The sequence below is a fragment of the Eriocheir sinensis genome, chromosome 4 (genome assembly GCF_024679095.1).
Source record: "Eriocheir sinensis breed Jianghai 21 chromosome 4, ASM2467909v1, whole genome shotgun sequence".
In the NCBI taxonomy this organism is placed as follows: Eukaryota; Metazoa; Arthropoda; class Malacostraca; order Decapoda; family Varunidae; genus Eriocheir; species Eriocheir sinensis.
Window position 1 is genome coordinate 5,439,194 of NC_066512.1, and position 16,794 is coordinate 5,455,987.

General features: G+C 46.6%; 2 long non-coding RNA genes across 6 annotated transcripts in view; one reads left to right on the forward strand and one right to left on the reverse strand.

Moving 5' to 3' along the window:
• LOC127008100 (uncharacterized) overlaps positions 1 to 2,575 on the forward strand; it is a 38,997-nt gene extending 36,422 nt beyond the window's left edge. For 2 of the 5 annotated variants that reach the window (XR_007760806.1, XR_007760796.1), the window contains one exon: positions 1,172 to 1,840. This is a non-coding gene — a long non-coding RNA (uncharacterized LOC127008100). Of the gene's footprint in view, positions 1 to 1,171; positions 1,841 to 2,363 lie in introns of those variants that run through there. The other 3 variants (XR_007760797.1, XR_007760802.1, XR_007760807.1) reach the window with 3 other exon arrangements.
• Positions 2,576 to 13,315: 10,740 nt separating this feature from the next.
• On the reverse strand, positions 13,316 to 14,016 carry LOC127008108 (uncharacterized). The gene is made up of 2 exons (XR_007760809.1): positions 13,593 to 14,016; positions 13,316 to 13,493 (listed from the first exon to the last, which is right to left on the reverse strand). It is a non-coding gene; the product is annotated as an uncharacterized LOC127008108 (long non-coding RNA).
• Between the last annotated feature and the right edge of the window lie 2,778 nt (positions 14,017 to 16,794).

Genomic DNA, 16,794 nt, shown 5'->3' on the forward strand with positions numbered 1-16,794 from the left:
GCCTCAAGGCTCAGTTCAGGATGTGTTCTTCTCCTCACAAACCACCTTAATCTGGCCTTACTCCTCCAGGCCACTCCTCCCTACCACTTCTTCATTTGAGATTCCATCCTGCCATGTGATTGCCATCAAGTATCTCAGCATTCTCACACCACACTAGTGCCTCCAGCTGTTTCCTGCCAGCCCTGGTCTCTGCCCCGCACACACACACACACACACACACACACACACACCTGTGCTGCCAGGCGGGATATTCTGGTTCACTAGTAAGCCTGCCAGTTCCCTGCACTCCTCCAAGCACAAGCTGTCCTGCCTCTCACTGCTGCCAGGCAGGATATTCTGGTTCACTAGTAAGCCTGCCAGTTCCCTGCACTCTTCCAAGCACAAGCTGTCCTGCCTCTCACTGCTCCTCCGTATGACATCCCCAGGTGTCCACTACAGGGCGTCACCATCCACACTTCCGCCTCTGTCCTCCAACACAAGGGAAGGCTGCACCAGCTCCATGCACGTCTCCTACACCCGAACACCTCCCATGACACCACCTCCTGCACACTCCCTCTTCACGGATATCTCCCGCCACTCTCCATTCCTATCATCACCACGACCTTTGTCTTTTTCACCCTCAGCCCTCTTCCCCGCCCTAAACTCCTCCTCCCATTAACACCAGGTCATACAACAGCTCCCTCTCTTCTTGTGTTAGAATGCTGTGTTTGTAACAGATGTGGATTCTGAGATATTGGCAGTTGAATTTAGAGCTAGAGTTAAATTGAGGTCATTTTTGGCATGATTTTTAAGTTGAAAGTAATTAAACCCTCCTGAACTATAAGGTTATGAGCACTGCCAGTTACAGGCGTTGTAGGTGAGTGTTAGGAGCATCTTGTGTCAGAATATTGTGTTCCTAACTGTTGTGGATTCTGAGATATTGGCAGTTATTAGAGTTGTAGTTGTCATTGAATTTTGGATATTTTTGTGTTGGAAAGTTTTTAGCTAAGTACAGATATTTCATGAACTATAAGGTTATGAGCACTGCCAGTTATAGGTGTTGTAGGTGAGTGTTAGGAGCATCTTGTGTTGGAATCTTGTGTTCCTAACTCTTGTGCTTGCCGAGATATTGGCACTTGAAGTTGACACACACACACACACACACACACTAACTCTGCGATGGTTCTTGCAGGGAAGGAGCCGAGATGAGACCAGACTCAGCCCTCCAGTGAGCCCGGGTGACCACCAGGGGGACACCCACGCACCTCATGGCTTAGGAGAAAATGCATGAAGGTGGTGGGTGAGTGAAGCAACGCACCCCCTGTGTATGCTCAGGTCCCAGGCTACGTCAGGTCAGGGGCTGCCTCAAGAACAGGTCATTTCTCTCCACACTTTCCTCCATTTTTCTCCTGTTTTCTCTACCTCTTCCTCCTTTCCTCCTATGCCCAAAAATTGCTTAATCTTTCCTCTTCCTCCTCCTCTTCGTTCCTCTCCTATCTCCACTTTTATCAAGGTCTGTGTATTTCTCCAATGTAATTTTGGTGGTTTCATTATTTCCTCCTCCAAGTTCAAGTCCATTTTTCTCCCTTTTCCTTCCTCTCTTCCTCCTTTCCTCCTATACCAAAAAATAGCTTAATCTTTCCTCTTCCTCCTCATCCTTTTCATTTCCCTGTTATCTCCACTTTTATCAAGGTCTGTGTATTTCTCTGGCATAATTTTGGTGGTTTCATTCATTTCCTCCTCCAAGTTCAAGTCCATTTTCCTCCACTTTCCACAACCTCTTCCTCCTTTTCTCCTACACCAAAAAATAGCTTACTCTTTCCTTTTCCTCCTCCTCCTTTTCATTCCTCTCCTATCTCCACTTTTATTAAGGTTGTGTATTTTTTCAGTGTAGCTTTAGTGGTTTTGTTAATTTCCTCCTCCAAGTTCAACTCCGTTTCTCTCCCTTTTCCTTCCTCTCTTCCTCCTTTCCTCCTATGCCAAAAAATAGTTTAATCTTTCCTCTTCCTCATCCTCTTCGTTTCCTTGTTATCTCCACTTTTATCAAGGTCTGTGTCTTTGTAAACTTTGCAGAATGGACGAAAAAAACACCAGAAATTGCTTGTTTATTTATTGAGCAAACTGACACTTCTTGCAGAGAGAGAAAAAGAGAGAGAGAGAGAGAGAGGGGGGGGGGGGTCCCTTATGTGTCTGGGGGGGCATGTGTCTGTGGGGGTTGTCAACACACTGTGGGGGGACACCCTGTTGGGCCTGGGAGCTGAGAGAGAGAGAGAGAGAGAGAGAGAGAGAGAGAGAGAGAGAGAGAGAGAGAGAGAGAGAGAGAGAGAGACACACACACACACACACACACATTCTTGGCACTAAACTCTGCCAGACTCTTGCAGGAAGGGAGACAGAGATGAGACCACTGAGCCGAGGGAACCAGTCAGGCCTTCAAGATGCTGCCTGGATGCTGGGGGAGACGAGACGAGACAAGTCCTGTTGGGGAGAAGATGGAGGGAGATTGATTGAAGGGCAGAGATGAGAGAGAGATGGAACTAACTCTCTCTCTCTGTATTTCTATAAAGAGAAGACTAATAAAGTTTGGAAATATGTATTACAACGGATATATTTAAACCTACTACTCTTCTTCTTCTTCCTTGTCTCTTTCCTCTGTCCACCAGTGAGCTATTGTATTCTTCCCTTCCCTTCCCTTCTCTTCTCTTCCCCTCCCCTCCCAAGATGCCGCCTGGATGCTGAGGGGAGAGAGAGAGAGGATGAGATGGCTCTCTCTCTCTCTCTCTTCTTTTCAATGGACCTTATACACTTTTACATTACTTTTTTTTGTGAGAGAGAGAGAGAGAGTTCCAGCTTCCAGTCCCTTGCTGAGCTGAGTGACCAGACAGCACCAGCCAGTCAGCTATAGCCCTGAAAAGATATATGGTGGTTAGGTCCCGGTAGATTGTGGTGGAGTGGTAGAAATTGTGGTTGAATGTCAGGTCTTGGGTTGAAATTCTGGGGTTACAGAGTTGAAAAAGTTTTGAACAAGTTGAGTTTTTGGGGTTGAACTTGTGATGACTGATGGTTGAATTGTGGTAGACTGGTAGAGGGATGTTGGGCAAATATTGTGTGGTGGTTAGACCCTGGTAGATTGTGGTAGACTGGCAGAAATCATGGTTGAAAGAGACAATAGTAACTTACCACATATCAGCAACTTCCTGTGCCAGCCTCCATCAGTTACACGATCTGTAATAATAATAATAATAATAATAATAATAATAATAATAATAATAATAATAATAATAAGAGTATATAAAATTAATCTGTATTTTCTCATTCCTGAGAGAGAGAGAGAGAGAGAGAGAGAGAGAGAGAGAGAGAGAGAGTTACCTCCACATCTGAAAAGGAAAAATCTATAATCTTCCTTCCTTTTCCTCCTCCTCACACACACACAAAAATTCTGACACACCAAAGTTATGACCTCCGCAGCAGCAGCAGTTAGACGCTGAATTATAGTCACAAGTTATAGTGTGCGTCGTGCCAAGTCCCTACTGGTGAGCCTGGTTCAGACCCTCACACCAACCACCTCCCAGGGCCAAAACGGAGGTGGGTTGAGTTCTAATGTGTGTTTCCTTGTTTCACGGTACAGAGGAAGGGTCACACACCTAACCCGGGAAATGCCTGCAACTCCTAGGAAAGCCTGGTCAAATGTGTGTTTCTTTAGGTTCACAGTACAGAGGAAGTGTCCCACTACCACCAGGGTCACACACCTAATCCGGGAAATGCCCACAACTCCTAGGAAAGCCTGGTCAAATACGTGTTTCTTTAGGTTCACAGTACAGAAGAAGGGTCACAAAACTACCCCTGGAAATGCCCACAACTCATAGGAAAGCCTGGTGAAATGTGTGTTTCCTTAGGTTCACAGTACAGAGGAAGGGTCACACTACCACCAGTATCACACTACCCCGGGAAATGCCCACAACTCCTAGGAAAGCCTGGTCAAATGTGTGTTCCCTTAGGTTCATGGTACAGAGGAAGGGTCAAACTACCACCAGGGTCACACAACTACCCTGGGAAATGCCCACAACTCCTAGGGAAAGCCTTGCCAAATATGTGTTTATTTAGGTTCACGGTACAGAGGAAGGGTCACACTACCACCAGGGTCACACAACTACCCTGGGAAATGCTCACAACTAGGAAAGCCTGGTCAAATGTGTGTTTCCTTAGGTTCACGGTACAGAGGAAGGGTCACACTACCACCAGGGTCACACACCTACCCTGGGAAATGCCCACAAATCCTAAGAAAGCCTTGGCAAATGTGTGTTTCTTTAGGTTCACGGTACAGAGGAAGGGGCACACTACCACCAGGGTCACACACCTACCCCGGGAAATGCCCACAAATCCTAAGAAAGCCTGGTCAAATGTGTGTTTCTTTAGGTTCACAGTACAGAGGAAGGGTCAAACTACTACCTGGGTCACAAAACTACCGCTGGAAATGCCCACAACTCCTAGGAAAGCCTGGTCAAATATGTGTTTCTTTAGGTTCATAGTACAAAGGAATGGTCAAACTGCCACCAGGGTCACAAAACTGCCCCTGGCAATGCCCACAACACCTAGGAAAGCCTGGTCAAATGTGTGTTCCCTTAGGTTCATGGTACAGAGGAAGGTTCACACTACTACTAGGATCACAAAACTATCCCTGGAAATGCCCACAACTCCTAGGAAGGGCCTGGTCAAATGTGTTTCCTTAGGTTCACAGTACAGAAGGGTCAAACTACTACCAGGGTCACAAAACTACCCCTGAAAATGCCCACAACTCCTAGGAAAGCCTTGGCAAATGTGTTTCCCTTGGGTTCATGGTACAGAAGAAGGGTCACACTACCACCAGGGTCACACAACTACCCCTGGAGATGCCCACAACTCCTAGGAAATCCTGGTCAAATGTGTGTTTTCATAGGTTCACAGTACAGAGGAAGGGTCACACTACCACCAGGGTTACAAAACTACCCCTGGAAATGCCCACAACTCCTAGGAAAGTCTTGTCAAATGTGTGTTTCCTTAGGTTCATAGTACAGAGGAGGGGTCACAAAACTACCCCTGGAAATGCCCACAACTCCTAGGAAAGCCTTGTCAAATGTGTGTTTTCTTAGGTTCACAGTACAGAGGAGGGGTCACAAGACTACCCCTGGAAATGCCCACAACTCCTAGGAAAGCCTGGTCATATGTGTGTTTCTTTAGGTTCACAGTACAGAGGAAGGGTCACAAAACTACCCCTGGAAATGCCCACAGCTCCTAGGAAAGCCTTGTCAAATGTGTGTTTTCTTAGGTTCACAGTACAGAGGAAGGGTCACAAAACTACCCCTGGAAATGCCCACAACTCCTAGGAAAGCCTTGTCAAATGTGTGTTTTCTTAGGTTCACAGTACAGAGGAAGGGTCACAAAACTACCCCTGGAAATGCCCACAACTCCTAGGAAAGCCTGGTCATATGTGTTTCTTTAGGTTCACAGTACAGAGGAAGGGTCACAAAACTACCCCTGGAAATGCCCACAACTCCTAGGAAAGCCTGGTCAAATGTGTGTGGCAGTCGAAATGTGGGCCGAGAGAGAGAGAGAGAGAGAGAGAGAGAGAGAGAGAGAGAGAGAGAGAGAGAGAGAGAGAGAGAGAGAGAGAGAGAGAGAGAGAGAGAGAGAGAGAGAGAGAGAGAGAGAATGTTCCATAATAGACTCGGAGCAGAGTGAGGATGACTCATTTTCTCGCCGGCAACACACGCCTCAGTGAATAAGTTACCCGAGTAATACGTTCACCTGGATCACAGTCTGTTCACCCCAGGACGGGAATGAATCAGTATGGTTTTTTTTTTTTTTTACAGCTAAGGAGACAGTTCAAGGGTGTTAAAAAAAAAAAAAAGCCTGGTACTTACTGCTCCTGAATAGAGGTAAAAGGTCTGGTGCTCGAGGTCGCATGTTGCCTCCTGCCCGGGGTCGCCTCAGAGCACGCTGCATCCCGCCTCAACGCTGCTGCTGCTGCAAAAGACGGGTGAATAGATCGTCGGTGGGGATCATGTTTCTTAATGGTCCCTCTGAGCGAGAAAAATGAGAAAAAATCACCCCTCACACAAACCATTTCATAATATATATCAAAGCATTTGTGATCAGTTTATGCATCATCTATTTTGGGGGGTATAATTATATCATGGCACAAATTTTGCCCGTCGCTGCTGCTGGGTTAATATGCTTGCTTGTATATCACTTGAACACAATGCATGCTTTGAAGAAGTCTGAACTAGGCTGTGATACACACACACAGTACAGAGGAAGGGTCACACTACCACCAGGGGCACAAAACTAACCCTGGAAATGCCCACAACTCACCCACAGCCCACAACCCACGGCCCGGTAGCTCAGTGGGTAGAGCGTCTGCCTCACAACCAGAAGGGCTGGGGTTCAATTCCCCGGCCGGGTGAAGATGAGTTGGGTCTTTCACGTGTAGCCCCTGTTCACCTAGCAGTGACGCGACGTCAGGCAAGGAGTTGTGGCCTCGTTGTGGCGGTGTGTTGTGTGTGAGTGGTCTCAGTCCTGCCCAAAGATTGGTACTACAAGCTCTGTGCTCTTCCGTAGGGGAACGGCTGGCTGGCTGACCCGCAGCAGACCAAGAGCTGAATTACACACACACACACACACACACACACACACACACACTTCCATTCCATTCTGTTGTAAATATCTTAAATAATGTTTAGTTTGCGTACATACATGGCTTAATGATGCTACTGTAAGAATTCTAGTATAGTCAAACCATTTCATATAGTCTGGGCGTTCAATTCCGTGGGTCCTTTCCTCCCCTCTGCTCTGCCACACAGTCCCAACACCTGTCCCTTCCTCTCATATGCTACCATTAAGAATCATGATCCTCACTGCTACCGGGTTAAATATACAGGACTAACATGCCAGGGACTCACCGAGCAGGCTGTGTTGGGGAGGTAGTCCAGGCCACACTCTTCCAGCATGTCAGTGGCCACGGACAGGGGGATGTCACTCACTGCCGCCAAGTACATCAACCGGTACAGCAGGTCCGGGGAGAAGATCTTGACCTTTGGGGGGGGAGAGAGAGAGAGAGAGAGAGAGAGAGAGAGAGAGAGAGAGAGAGAGAGAGAGAGAGAGAGAGAGAGAGAGAGAGAGAGAGAGAGAGAGAGAGAGAGAGAGAGAGAGAGATTTACATAGACTTACATAGAAAATCAGACCACACAGACCCCATGGTCCAGACTTGGTGGTCTGTCCTTAAACCTAAGTGATTTTACATTAATCAGAAGACTCCAAAACGTTGCATTTCTACTCTAGTTGATATTAAGTTGAAGGAAGTGACTGTCGAGCTTATTTTTGAAGGAGTCAATCGTGTTACACTGGACCACTGATGGTGGGAGCTTATTCCATTCTCGCACTACAACGTTGGTGAAGAAAAATTTGGTGCAGTCTGAATTTACTTGTCTACATCTGAGTTTTACGCCATTGTTCCTCGTGCGCAAAGTGTCATCGATCATAAACAATGTTGATCTGTCTACATTCGTGAAACCATTAAGTATTTTAAAACATTCGATCAGTTTTCCTCGGAGGCGACGTTTCTCAAGAGAGAACATGTTAAGGGTAGAAAGCCTTTCTTCGTAGGATTTGTTGCGCAAGGAAGGGATAATTTTCGTTGCCCGACGCTGAACACCTTCTAATTTAGCAATATCCTTTGCATGGTGGGGAGACCAAAACTGTACCCATATTCCAAGTGGGGTCTGGCTAAACTGTTGTAGAGCGGGAGTATTACATCTTTATTCTTAAATAAAAAGTTTCTTTTAATGAAGCCCAACATTCTGTTCGCTTTATTTGCTGCATCGATGCATTGCTGTGAGAATTTGAGGTTTGACGCGATTTTGACCCCCAAGTCCTTGACGCATTGAACGCTCTTGAGTTTAACGCCGCGCATTTCGTAATCAAACTTTTTATTCCTCGTTCCAACTTGAAGGACCTGGCACTTGTCTACGTTAAAGGGCATCTCCCATCTATCCGACCAAGCTGAAATTTTGTGCAAATCCTCTTGGAGGCTTTGCCTGTCTTCGTCAGTGAGAACCGAGTTACCAATCTTTGTGTCGTCTGCAAATTTACTAATGCGGTTATTGAGTCCAACATCCACGTCGTTGATGTAAATAATGAAGAGCACTGGGCCAAGAACCGAGCCCTGAGGGACGCCACTAGTGACAGGCGCCCACTCTGAGTTAAATCCGTCAATCACTACTCTTTGTTGTCTGTTGCTCAACCAATTCGCGATCCATTGGTTTACCTGACCGTCAATACCTATTTGCTTTAATTTGTAAAGTAATTTATGATGCGGGACTTTATCAAACGCTTTCTGGAAATCAAGATAGACTACGTCCAGTGATTTGGTTACGTCATAAACAGTGAAGAGGTCGTTATAAAGGTTAATAGATTTGATAGGCAGGATCTTTTGTTTCGGAAGCCATGTTGTGAGTCCCCAATTAATGAGTGGCTTTCAAGGTAACTCACAATTTTGTCTCTAATTATGCCCTCAAGTAGCTTACCTACAACCGAAGTTAGACTAATGGGCCTGTAATTACCTGGTACTTTTTTGTCTCCTTTCTTAAAAATCGGTGTCACGTTAGCCTTTTTCCAATCTGAAGGGACAATGCCTTCTCGCAAGGACATATTGAATACGGTTGTGAGGGAGGAGAGTATTTCGCTCTTTGTTTCTTTCAGCAGAGTTGGATATACTTTATCAGGTCCAGGACTTTTATTTGTTTTAAGTGATTTGAGGGCTTTAAGGACTTCATCGGGTTTTATTTCAAAGTTAGACAATGCATGCTCGGGATTTACATTAGTACTGGTGTTGGTGGTGATGGTGGGAGGACTGTTATTATTAAACACCGAGGAAAAGTAATTATTTAATAGGTTTGTAACGTGTTGGCTGTCAGTCACTAGTGCACCGTCGCTGTTTGTTAAAGGTCCAATTCCACTTCTGATCGCCTTTCTGTTGTTTATGTAACTGAAGAAGGATTTCGGATTATTTTTACAGTTGGCTGCAATATTTTCTTCATATCTACGCTTTGCCTGATGCACTAATCTTTTTACTCGTCGCCTTGCATCATTGTAAAGTCTAATGTTTTCGGGCGTGCTTTGGTCTTTCTTTAACCTGTAAGACAATTTTCTCTCCTTGACTGAGTGTTTAATTTCGCTATTAAACCAAGGTGGACTTTATTAGTGTTAATTCGCTTCTCGCACAAGGGGACAAATGTGTCCTGCTGAGTGAGTAAGTGATTTTAAAGTTTAGCCAGGCGTCCTCTGCATTGCCGTCATCTGATAGTTGCATATCTATTAGTTTTCGTCGGATTTCTACGAAGTTGGCTCTTTTGAAATTGGGCACCTTAACTTTATTTTCAGTCACCGATGTTTGAGCTCTAATGTCAACGCGCACTAGTTTATGATCGCAGGAACCGAGGTGTTCTCCTACCGTGACATTACTGACTAGGTTATCTTGGGTCGCTATAACAAGGTCAAGTATGTTATTTTGTCGAGTTGGGTCAGAAACCATTTGGCTTAGATAATTTTCCTCTAGAAATTCGATCATTCTATGGGACTCACCTTCTGTACCCGACAGTGTCGCCCAGTCGATATGGGGAGGTTAAAGTCTCCTAGTATCAGTGAGTCGCTGTTATTAAGTGACTGCCTTAAGACGCTGTACATTTCAAGATCGCCATCAAGTGATTGCCCCGGAGGCCTGTAAGTGACAGATATATTTAAATTGACTTTTGCAATGTTTACTCGCACGCACAAATGTTCAACGTTACTGTTTCTTGGTGTTTTGTCAGTAGGTTGCAAGTAGCTTTTGGCAATTAGTGCGACACCACCCCCTCTACGGTTTACACGATCATTGTTGAAGAATCTGTAGCCATCTATGTTGTATTCGGAACTTAAATCAATATTAGTGGTGTCGATAAATGTTTCGGTTATAGCAATTACGTCAAAGTTTTCTGTCAGAGCAAGACATCGCAGTTCATCAAATTTGTTTCTTAGGCTACGCGCATTGAAACTAAGGACTCTTAGGTTATCTTGAAGCTTGGTAATAGAGGTACTGGAGGGTTCAATGTTACGAGTCTGTTGCGGTGTGAGGTGTCTATTTACACGGGCGGGATGGAAGGACGTGGCTGAGAGTCGTGTTTTGTTGTTCGGGCGTTACGTACGGCGTTGTTGAGGAGCCTTCTGAATCTGGCTGCCCTGATGGGGACAGGTGTATGCCGTCCCTTTGGAAAAGTCTACTCTGGCCGTAGAAATCGTTCCAGGCGTTAAAGAATTCGACGTCAAGCTCTCCGCAGAGAGTCTGCAGGCGGTTGTTGAGGCTGAAGGCCTTACTGTAGAAGTCGCCCTCATCCCATGTCCGTGGTAGAATTCCTGAAATCAAAATATTAGGGGATTTAGTCTTATACTGCTGGATGAGCCTACGGTACTTGTCCAGCAGTTCCTCAGACCGGGTCGTGGTGACGTCGTTTGTACCTGTGTGGAGAACAAAGAGTGAGTCATTAAAGGCCACAGCGGAGACCTCGTCCAGTGCAGCTGTGATGTCGTCAACACCAGCTCCAGGATAACAGTAGTTACGCCTACGACTGGGGACTCTGCCACAGAATTCAACCACCTGATGGCGAATCATAGAGTCACCGACCAAGAAGGTGCTCTGTTCCTCGTCCTCCTCCTCCAGTATGGCAAATCTGTTGAAGCAATGAGTAGGATAAATGGCTCTAGGGGCGGGTCTGGCTCCTCCTCTCACGGGGGTGAAGCATTCAGTGTCAGCTCTACCGGTTCCCTGTGACGTGCCTTCTTCGGAAGGTGGCTGGGCATCGAGTGCAGGTGAGGAGGGTGATGAGGCGTCAATTGCAGGAGGGGCGACGATGTTGGCCTGGATAAACTCCTGCAAGGTATCAACAGTACTTGTTAGTTCGGTGATCTTCTTCTCGCCAGCCGTCAGCCTTTCGTCCTGTTGAAGGAGTCTCGTTTCCATCTGCTGAGTCAACAGGCAGATCTTGCAGACGGTCGATCGTCCTGAGAAGAAATGACCAGAGAAGTTTCCTGTGCAAGTCGAACATTTCTTTAGCGCCATCTTGGTAAGGAGGAGAGAGCAAGTGAGTAGTGTTTATCTATATATTTGCTTTGCTTTTTCTTTTTCGTAGGGCAGAGGGACGCGTGCGTGAATAAGCGAGAATAAGAGAGAGAGAGAGAGAGAGAGAGAGAGAGAGAGAGAGAGAGAGAGAGAGAGAGAGAGAGAGAGAGAGAGAGAGATGGGAAGGCGTAGGAGGGAGATAGGGATGGAGGGAGGAAGAGGGCGAAGGAAAGGGGGGGAGAGAGAGAGGGTGGGAACGAGATAGGGAGTGAGGAAGGAGAGACAGAGAGGGGCAAGTGGGGGGTAGTAATGAGAGAGAGAGGGGGGGGGGCAATGGAGAGGGGAGGCGAGAGAAGAGGAGGAGCGAAACGCGAGAGGGAGGGAGGGAGGATTACTGGTCTCTGGGGAATAATCTGGTCAAGTCAGGTCAGGTAAGTCTGAACACCTGCGTAGGAAGTGGCGTCGGAGTGGAATCTGGAAATATATAAAGAATGTGGCGGAAAGAGTGTAACACTGTGTTTTGTGTATAGGTGTATATATGTTTTACAGGGCGCTACTGCGGGAGGGTAGATACAGGCGGAGAGAGGTAGTAAAAATAAGGGCAACACTTAATCCTGTCCAGCGAAGCACGTGGTCGCACAGCAAACAGCACACCTCTGCGGGCAGCTAACTCGGTTGACAATAAGCAGTACGCAGCACGACGCGAAATAGCACACGGCACACAGCACAGCAAGATCTACAGTACAGTTCAGTACAGCACACGAGGGTGGAATCGCAAGTGAGAGAGGTCATGGAAGTGGGAGCGCGTGCGGTTTGACCTCTCGGAGTGAGGGCAAGGCGCTGACTGAGAGAGAGAGAGAGAGAGAGAGAGAGAGAGAGAGAGAGAGAGAGAGAGAGAGAGAGAGAGAGAAAGTCTTGGGAGTATATGTTACCAGGCTACCAGTGAAGGCGACATCTGTGCCAATCTCAGTGGACGGCTTACATTTGTGGGTGTTTGTTAAGGCAAAATCCATGCCAATCTCAGCGGACGGGCTACATTTGTGGGTGTTTGTTAAGGCAAAATCCATGCCAATCTCAGCGGACGGGCTACATTTGTGGGTGTTTGTTAAGGCAAAATCCGTGCCAATCTCAGTGGATGGGCTACATTTGTGGGTGTTTGTTAAGGCAAAATCCATGCCAATCTCAGTGGATGGGCTACATTTGTGGGTGTTTGTTAAGGCAAAATCCGTGCCAATCTCAGTGGATGGGCTACATTTGTGGGTGTTTGTTAAGGCAAAATCCGTGCCAATCTCAGCGGACGGGCTACATTTGTGGGTGTTTGTTAAGGCAAAATCCATGCCAATCTCAGCGGATGAGTTACATTTGTGGGTGTTTGTTAAGTCTTGTGTTTCTGCAAGCACCACTGCCACTTCAGTTATAAAAAAATCTGTAATCCTTCAACAGAACACATCACTGTTTGTAGGTTTGACCACTCATGAGAGCAAATGTAACTGAAAAAAAGTAGTGTGTCTCACCAATAGCATTTAACTGGTGTCTGAAAAATAACATTATTTAAGTGATCTTGAAATACATACCCATATAAGGGGCTGATTGCTGCCTCCATCCCAGAAACTTCACCCAGTTTTCCCATTTACAACTTTCCTAGCACCAGATTTGTCTTGCTGAAATAAAAGACTTCTGACTGACTTGTCATGAGTAATATAAAACACCTTAACCCCTTGACTGCAGATTTCCTACCAGAAGACATCACCAAGCTACAGGAATGGGACAAAAAGTGGCTGCTACAATTCAATATGAAGAAAATGTAAAGTCCTGCACCTTGGGAGGGGATATCCAGCACACCAATACCGCATGAGAAACACTCCACTATCCACCACAGAGGCAGAGAAAGACCTGGGAGTGTATGTTACCAGGCTACCAGTGAAGGGATATCCAGCACACCAATACCATGGGAAACACTCCACTATCCACCACAGAGGCAGAGAAAGACCTGGGAGTGTATGTTACCAGGCTACCAGTGAAGGGATATCCAGCACACCAATACCACATGGCAAACACTCCACTATCCACCACAGAGGCAGAGAAAGACCTGGGAGTGTATGTTACCAGGCTACCAGTGAAGGGATATCCAGCACACCAATACCACATGGCAAACACTCCACTATCCACCACAGAGGCAGAGAAAGACCTGGGAGTGTATGTTACCAGGCTACCAGTGAAGGGATATCCAGCACACCAATACCACATGGGAAACACTCCACTATCCACCACAGAGGCAGAGAAAGACCTGGGAGTGTATGTTACCAGGCTACCAGTGAAGGGATATCCAGCACACCAATACCACATGAGAAACACTCCACTATCCACCACAGAGGCAGAGAAAGACCTGGGAGTGTATGTTACCAGGCTACCAGTGAAGGGATATCCAGCACACCAATACCACATGGGAAACACTCCACTATCCACCACAGAGGCAGAGAAAGACCTGGGAGTGTATGTTACCAGGCTACCAGTGAAGGGATATCCAGCACACCAATACCACATGAGAAACACTCCACTATCCACCACAGAGGCAGAGAAAGACCTGGGACTATATGTTACCAGGCTACCAGTGAAGGCCAAATCCGTGACCATCACAGCGGACGGGTTAAGTTAAACTTGATAAACTGAGATTTGGAGACAGGACCCCATGTGTATCATGTATATCACAACTAAGTAAATACAACTAGGTATGTACACCATTTAAAACCACAGAGCAGAGAACACCTGAGCCCGGCGACATCATTCTTTTCTTTTGTGAGTGTTTCTCGCGGCAGAATGAGTGAGCATTCACACCTTTAACTTTATGGTAATCATTGATGAGTCACTGTTGAGGAAAAAGTTAATGGATAAGCATAAGCCAGTGGAGAGGGAGAGAGGGAAGTGGAGAGGGAGAGTGGTGAGGGAGAGAAAAGAAAATGGGGAGAGAGAGGGGGGGGAGAAAGAAGAAAGTGGGGAGGAGAGAGGAGATGGGGAAGGAGAGAAAGAAGTGGGGAGATAAAATGGAAAGTAGGGAGGGAGGGAGAGAAGTGGGGAGGGAGAGAGAGGGAACTGAGCAGGGAGAGAGGGAAGAGGGGAGGGAGAGAGAGGGAACTGGGCAGGGAGTGTGAGAGAGAGAGCTTGGGCAGTGGTAGTAGTAGTAGTAGTAGTAGTAGAAAGTAGTATCGAAGAATGGAGGTTGGGTAGGGAGTGTGGGGGCAGCAGGAGCAGGAAAGGGGATGACAGAGGAAGGGGTTGGGTTTTAAATAACAACTCTACAGCATGTCACAATCCACTGCCTCCAGAACAACAAGCCAAGCCACCAAAACTCTGTGCACTTCACCACTAAAGTTATGATTTCGTTGTGGTCTAGGAAGTCCTCAGAAGTTAGCATGCCTCTACTACACACACACACACACACATACACACAGCCTTAGTAATGGAACACGGGCGGCTTGTGCTGGACTGAACTCTAGTGGTGAAGTACAGAGGGTTGTATTGAAGGTAAGGCATCATGACATATTCTAAATCTTATTGTAGAGCGACATCACTCCAGCAATGTTATCACTTCCATCCCATAGCTTGTCCAAATCTACTTCCCTTCCTCTCCCTCTCTCTCAGCCATCCCATCTACTACTACTACTTTTTTTTACAATAAAGGAAACAGCTCAGGGGCAAAAGAAAGAAAACAATAATGAAAAAAAAGCCTACCAATCACTGCTCCTATAAAAAAGTTGAGGAGTGGCCAAAAGAAATCAATTTACTATTACTACTACTACTACTACTACTACTACTACTACTACTACTACTACTACTTCCACTACACAGCACTCACCCGTCCAGTCTTAAGGTGAGCTGCTTGGCCAGGAAGGGAGAGTGTGGCCATGGCCACCCTCGCTGTGCTGGCCTCTGCCCTGCCTGACGATGGCCTGCCCTGTATGCCAGGGCCATGGCCATCCTTGCGCCTCAGCCCCACACACCCTGAGGAGAGGAGGGCAGTGTGTGAGGGGGAGTTGCTCACTACGAGACTGCTGGGGAGTGGACCGGGCCTGACTGTTGGCTGTGTGAAGGGTACAGGCAGGAGGAGAGGGAGGGAGGGAGGGAGAGAGAGAAGTAAGGAGAGAGGGAGGGAAAAGATGGGAGGGAGAGAAGGAAGTAAGGAGAGAGAGAGAAAAATAGAAGGGAAAGAAAGTGGGGAAGAGAGAGAGAGAGAGAGAGAGAGAGAGAGAGAGAGAGAGAGAGAGAGAGAGAGAGAGAGAGTTGACAACGTAATTTTTTTGTTTGTTTTTACAATAAAGGAAGGAGATCAAGGGCAACAAAAAGAAAGTGTATAAAAAGCCCACTAATCGCTGTTCCTACAAAAGAGAGAAGTACAGACTAAAGTCCAAGCAAATTGTGGAGTCCATTTGGGCGCAGGCTCCCGCGGGTCCTTTCCTCCCTCTGCTCTGCCACACAGTGCCAACACCTGTCTCTTCCTCTCACATGTAAGGCAAAGGTAACATAGGAGAGGAAAAAATAGGTGTTGGGACTGTGTGGCAGAGCGGAGGGGAGAAATGGACCCGCGGGAGCCTCCGCCCAAACGGACCCGACAATTTGGTTGGACTATAGGGATGTACCGACACCAAAATTTTGACCGATACTGATACCCCAATATTTGACCAATACCGATACCTGTGCACTGATTAAATTTTTATACAACAACTCCAGCCGCTAAAGGGCAACATCAAATGTTAAGAAAAAAAGACCCACTACTCGTTGCTCCACCACAGAAGGGAAGTGTTAACACACACCCCCATGAGTTTCAACAAGGGGCGAGAGAAAAGGCGCCTCATGAGGTCTACTTGACTCAACTAGGTTAGCTTTATTAATTGCCACACATTTAGGCAGAAGACTGTGAAGAGATCCCCAGACCCTGGCAGCGACCGTCTGAGGCAGCCAATTGAGGAAAGTGAGGCGAGTAGAGGGGCTCCGTCAATCCCGCGCCGAAGCTACTAAACCTGTATTGTACGCGTCCGCGGTGCCAAAGGCTACATTGTATACTAAGTATTGTACACAGTACCCTCTTGAGTTTCGCGCTTGCTTCATTCCGAAGGTATGGCGCTAAACTCGAGGATCGTGAAACTCGAGGTATTGAAATCCATGTAAGAGCGCTCATTGGTTCCGACCTGTGGAAACTAATGCCTTTTTTTTTTTTTTTTTTTTTTTTTTTTTACTCCCTTGTTATCACAATTTTTTCGACTTTACTCCCTTGTTATCTCAAAATACGTACCTTGGTAATAGGCAGAAAATTGGAAGTGAGAACAGGTTGTTTTAAGCCGCAGTTGAAGGCGGCTGTCTCACAATTGGCTGGCAGTTCTGAATACACGCTTGTGATCCACGTGGTGTCGTCTGCTAAAGTAAGGGCGGTCGCTCGCGGTCACCCGTGGGGCAGATGGACAAACCTAGATTTTTCTGGTAGTTTTCTGTTATGAAATAATCTGGTAACTCTTTATGTTAAAAATCATTAAATCACACATATCATGACTGACTTTTCAATGCCTATTGAATGTAAACTGCTGCCGCTGCCGCAAAATAGCTCGCAGAGGTTCAACTTGTTTACTGCTTCCATATTTCCCTCACCGCTCACAAAGGTCACAAGCAGACAGACTAGAACAAAACCAGGCAAATTA